This window comes from Hyla sarda, chromosome 10 (genome assembly GCF_029499605.1).
Source record: "Hyla sarda isolate aHylSar1 chromosome 10, aHylSar1.hap1, whole genome shotgun sequence".
In the NCBI taxonomy this organism is placed as follows: Eukaryota; Metazoa; Chordata; class Amphibia; order Anura; family Hylidae; genus Hyla; species Hyla sarda.
Genome location: NC_079198.1, coordinates 61,860,210 through 61,866,209, shown reverse-complemented (window position 1 = coordinate 61,866,209; position 6,000 = coordinate 61,860,210). Strand labels below are relative to the sequence as shown.

Sequence of the window (6,000 nt, the reverse complement as noted above, 5' to 3'; positions counted from 1 at the left end):
GATCGTGAGGTGGCACCAGTGCCACCTCACTCCTGCAGGCTCTGGCTGTTCGGAGACGGCCCCGAGACGGCCCCGAACAGCCAGTAATTCCAGGTCACCGTTTCACTGGAGACCCGATTGACCCGGAATCGCCGCAGATCGCTGGACTGAATTGTCCAGCGATCTGCGGCGATCGCCGACATGGGGGGGCATAATGACCCCCCTGGGCGATATGCCGGGATGCCTGCTGAACGATTTCAGCAGGCATTCGGCTCCGGTCCCCAACCGGCTAGCGGTGGGGGCCGGAATTCCCACGGGCGTATGGATACGCCCTCGGTCCTTAAGGACTCGGGATGCAGGGCGTATCCATACGCCCTATGTCCTGAAGAGGTTAATATATGTATATTTTCCTCTTTGTCGCATATTTTATACCTTATTATTCATTACATTTTTTATTTGTCAATATATTCCCGTATTTTACCTTACATATTTGTTATCATGAAATTCCTATATTTTTCCTATGTGGTTTTATATGTATATTAGTCATTTCTTTGTATGTATTCTATGCCTATTATATGCACTTCTGCACCTTATGTCCTCCTTACAATTACCGCTGCTACAATTATCTATATAAAACTTAGAGATCTAGTATATTACTTTACTCATGTAGGACTTCCATTTTTATGTAGCCTGCCTGTTTGCATGTATGCAGCCATATTTCTGACGTCTATTGTGCTAACATGGCACTTCATAAATTGCCCATGCGCGGCGGCCATTTTCTTGGAGTCCCAAGCATTTTTGCCTCTAGGGTCTAGGGACGGCCATTTTGCCGTAGCTCTTTTTTACATTCTAAACACTATACCTGGAAGTGGTGCAGTGTAGCGGCGGTGGAGGACGGTAATGGCGCCGGAGTGCATACTGGCGTTCAGGTAATCATCTCTTCTTGTGTAACCATTGTGATTGGTCGGCTGTGCATATATAAGGTACCCCACCCCAGTTGCCCACCACTCCTGGATAAAGCCCTGTTGGGTGAAACGCGTTGGAGGTCTGGTGGGTAACTGGGGAGCGGAGGAGTGTTACTGTTCTACGCCACTACTACATGTGGCTTTCTCTGTGATCAGTTTTGTGTGCGTTTTTAAACATATTGGTCTTATCTATTTATTTTGCACGCTGTTGGCACTTTAAAACATGTGAGTTGCATTATAATTAACAAGTAAATATTTATTATTATATTCATGAGGCAATGGTGCCCTGATATGTGCCCTATGTGTGTATAATCTTACTTTGATATACCTGTGTTTTTTTTTTTTTTTTGCACCTTTGTTTAGCACACCTGGACACTATATATATAATTTTTACCTTCTTTTTATCTCCCCTTGCTCCCTGGTTCCCACTTCTGTTTGTCCACGCTGTGTGTGTAATTATTATATGTCTTTATATTATTATAAATAAAATTTATTTTAGTTTATACATGGTCCGTTTTCAAGTGGTTTCTTTTCTTTTTGGTTCCATATTTAGAGTGTTTACCACAGGACCCTATACATTTATGAGCATATCTCCTTTCCTTTTTTGGTGCTTTGACTCTTGAGAAGAGACGTTTAAGGGGGGATATGATAAACGTATATAAGTATATAAATGGCCCATACAAAAAATATGGAGAAAAACTGTTCCAGGTTAAACCCCCCCAAAGGACGAGGGGGCACTCCCTCCGTCTGGAGAAGAAAAGGTTTAGTCTAAAGGGGTGACACGCCTTCTTTACCGTGAGGACTGTGAATTTATGGAACGGTCTACCTCAGGAACTGGTCACAGCAGGAACAATTAACAGCTTTAAAACAGGGTTAGATACATTCCTGGAACAAAATAACATTAATGCTTATGCAGAATTATAAAACTACATCCCTTTCCCTTATCCCCTTACACCCTTCCCTTCAATTCCCTGGTTGGACTTGATGGACGTATGTCTTTTTTCAACCATACTAACTATGTAACTATGTAACTATGCGCACGCGCGCACCTCTGGCAACCATGTGACTATATACGTAGTGCCTGTGAATATACTGATTGGCTGTTGTTACGGACACATGTCATCGAGACGCGCGGCGTCTGACGCATAGATTATGTGCCGGACGCCTCGCGCCAAACAGTGCGCAGACGAAGTTATTGTTTCTACTTCCTGGATATGGAACTAGTGCTTGTATGCGAGAACATACGTTCCTCCCCCCTCCCGGTAATTATAATTTTCACATGTATATCCCCTGTCAGTTGTTATTCACTTATCACTGTACCTACATTTTTTGTATAGTACCGTAAATTGGGTATGGTGTTTATATACTCATCTTGTATCTGCACAATTTGTTTAAGTATATGACATAATTTCCTCTTTTATATATGTAATTTTGTGCACTTTTTATATTATTTTTGTAAATTAAGTTGTAAATTGGTTACCACATATATACTGACAAGATGGTCACTAAAGTGTGCTTGAGAAAGGACGCATGGGCGTCTGAAACGTTGCTCCGTTGGTTGGAATAAAGACCACTTCACGTTAATCTGGTGTGCTGCGGTTTATGTTTGTGATCTATATATATATATATATATATATATATATATATATATATATATATATACACATACAGTTGTGCTCATAAGTTTACATACCCTTGCAGAATTTCGAGTCGACTTGGCCTTTTGGATCTTTGTCATGTTGGAATGTCCAAGTACGTCCCATGCCCAGCCTCCTGGATGTTGAGTGCAAATTGTCCTCCAGTGTTTGTTGTTACAGCACAGAGACACGCCTCAAACCTTCTGGCACAAAGACATTTGGAGTGATGAGACTAAAATTGAATTGTTTGGACACAACCATAAATGCTACATTTGAAGAAGTCAACAAAGCCTATGATGAAAGGTACACCATTCCTACTGTGAAACATGGTGGTGAATCACTGATGTTTTGGGGATGTGTGAGCTACAAAGGCACAGAAAATTTGGTCAGAATTGATGGCAATATGAATGCAGTAATGTATCAACAAATACTGACGGACAATTTGCACTCATTGTCCAGGAAACTGCTCATGGGACGTACTTGGACATTCCAACATCACAATGATCCAAAACACAAGGCCAAGTCGACCTGTCATTGGCTACAGCAAAATAAAGTGAAGGTTCTGGAGAAGCCATCTCAGTCTCCAGACCTCAATATCATTGAGCCACTCTGGGGAGACCTCAAACGTGCCGTTCATGAAAGGCAGCCCAAGAATTTAGGGGAACTGGAGGCTTTTTACCAGGAAGAATGGGCAACTTTACCATCTGAAATGATAAAGAGCCTCATCCACAACTACCACACAAGACTTCAAGCAGTCATTGATGTTAAAGGGGGCAATACACGGTATTAAGAACTGAGGTATGTAAACTTTTGATCAGGGTCATTTGGGTAGTTTGTGTTGTGATTATAATTTAGTAAACACAGTTGTTTGACAATAAATGGCTTAAGCCAACCACTAACCAAAAGTGAAAGAAAAGTTTTTGTTTTATCATTTATATCCTCTGAACAATGGTCAAGAAATCAGAAATTCTGCAAGGTTATGTAAACCTATGAGCACAACTGTATGTATGTATATATATATATATATATATATATATATATATATATATATATATATAAATAAATAATTATCAGATCAATGTTAATCCTGTATTGTGACTCATAGTACAGGGTTGTTATGTAAAGTGACATCACAGTACAGGGTTATTATGTACAGTGACATCACAGTACAGGGTTATTATGTACAGTGACATCACAGTACAGGGTTATTATGTACAGTGACATCACAGTACAGGGTTATTATGTACAGTGACATCACAGTACAGGGTTATTATGTACAGTGACATCACAGTACAGGGTTATTATGCAAAGTGATGTCACTGTTGTAACGCGTCTGGTTGGCAACCACCAGCGTACCATGTGTCCTGGATCTTACCAGTGTCAGGAGACATTTTCTGTGTCCTGTGTCTGCTATGTTTCCTGGTCTTCCTGCTCTGGTGTGTCTCATGCTGTTTCCACTCTGTCCTCTAGGAGCTGCGCACAAGCACTCGCTGAATTTCATAGATCCAGCGTGCATTCCCTGATGGGATGTTCATCCTATCCCTGGCACTCTCTAGTTTAGCCTGCTACACCTGCTGTTCTTTGGTTCAGCAGGATTGTATTCTGTCCTGGTAACCTGTTCTTTTGGGTCTCTGTATTTGTTCTGTCCACTGATCCTCATCCTGCCTATTTATTAGACTTGCTGTTGCTTTATCCCTTGGACTCTGTACTTACTTTGTAAATAAACACCTTTATTAGCATTGCTGTGTTTTTGACGCTATTTTAGTGTCAGTTTTGCCCCATTTTGCCTGCCTGGCTGGCTTCTACTTGGGCACAGTTGGCCCTCACCCATGGAGCATTACAACAGTACAGGGATTATATGCACAGCGATGTCACAGTATAGTGACATCACAGTAAAGAGGTCTATACATAGTGATGTCACAGGGCAGAGCAAATGCACACAGTAATGTCACAGTCTATGGAACATATACACAGTGATGCCACAGTACAGGGACAATACACACAATGATGCCACAGAACGGGGATAATACTCACAGTGATGCCACAGTACAGGGATAATACACACAGTGATGTCACAGTACAAGTATAATATACACAGTGATGCCACAGTACAGGAGTAATAAAAACAGTGATGTCACAATACAAGGATAATACACACAGTGATGTCACAGTACACGTATAATACACACAGTGATGCCACAGTACAGGAATAATACACACAGTGATGCCACAGTAGAGGGATAATACACACAGTGATGCCGCAGTACAGAGATAATACACACAGTGATGTCACAGTACAGGAATAATATACACAGTGATGCCACAGTACAGGAATAATACAGACAATTATGTCACAGTACAGTAATAATATACTCAGTGATGTCATAGTGCAGTGATAATGCAAAAAGCAATGTCACAGTATAGGGATAACATACACAGGGATGTCAGAGTACATCTCAGTACGGTGTGGCAGTATAATTATTGTTCCTCACTAGTAATACATGTAACTTGCAGTGTGCACCTGTGAACATATTTTTTTTTTTGTTTTAAAGTGCTGACTATTTTAGTTTTTTGTACTGGTATTATTGGTAATATTTGTCTCAGTATATTGGATTTAGTTAGCAACAGTATGATGGTAATATGTATGGTGATAATATTTCTCCTTGCATACTGGTATTATTGGTAATATTGTTCTCGGTATACTAGACAGAATTTTCCATGGGGCTCATGGGACACTAGTTATGCCCCTAATGTTATATCTGCCTTGCCGCAGCTTCAGATTGGTGCAGAGGCAAAAGTGTGACCATCTTGCTGGTCACCATATGGATTTGATCACCATATGAAGTTTGCAGAAAATGTTGTGGGGTTTCATGTTTATGTCTTGCCTAAGGCCTCTCAAAGTCTAGAGCCGCCTCTACAAATTTTTATCTTTACACTACAATTGTTCAAAGTTATTTCCATTGGTGACATGGCAGATGGCCTCTACTGTTTCAGTAAAGCGTTGTCTCATGTTGCTCAGTTTATGTGGGTCAGGGGGTCAGTCCTTAATGTAACCCCTCAGAAATAAAACATATTGGCCCTAATTTACTAAGAGTGTTGTGTAGTTTCCTTTGTAGGTTTTAATTCCTTACAATTTTTTTTCCACTGCATTTTTCGGCACTTTTCCTTGCTCTGATCTGTGGGGTTTTCTCAGCTCAAATCCACCACATTTTCTGTGCAAACCTTAGTAGATATGTTGGGTTTTTGTGAAAATGTTGGGAACACTCCCCTTTTCGATGGCCACACCCCCTTTCCCCAACGGCCATGCCCCTTTTTCGGGTTTCCTCAGTAAAATGGAGAGTTTGTCGTTTTTTTTCAATTCTGTTGCAAATTCTGTCTCAGACAGAATTTCTGGCACAATGTGCCAGAATCTGGCGCAC

The 6,000-nt window shown here is 40.9% G+C and overlaps 1 long non-coding RNA gene across 1 annotated transcript in view; it reads left to right on the top strand.

Annotated features, from left to right (window-relative positions):
- Window positions 1-842: 842 nt before the first annotated feature.
- The window catches only part of LOC130293521 (uncharacterized), a 56,266-nt gene continuing 51,108 nt past the window's right edge, over window positions 843-6,000 (top strand). Inside the window, exon 1 of the long non-coding RNA XR_008848234.1 lies at window positions 843-908. This is a non-coding gene — a long non-coding RNA (uncharacterized LOC130293521). The remainder of the gene's footprint in view (window positions 909-6,000) is intronic.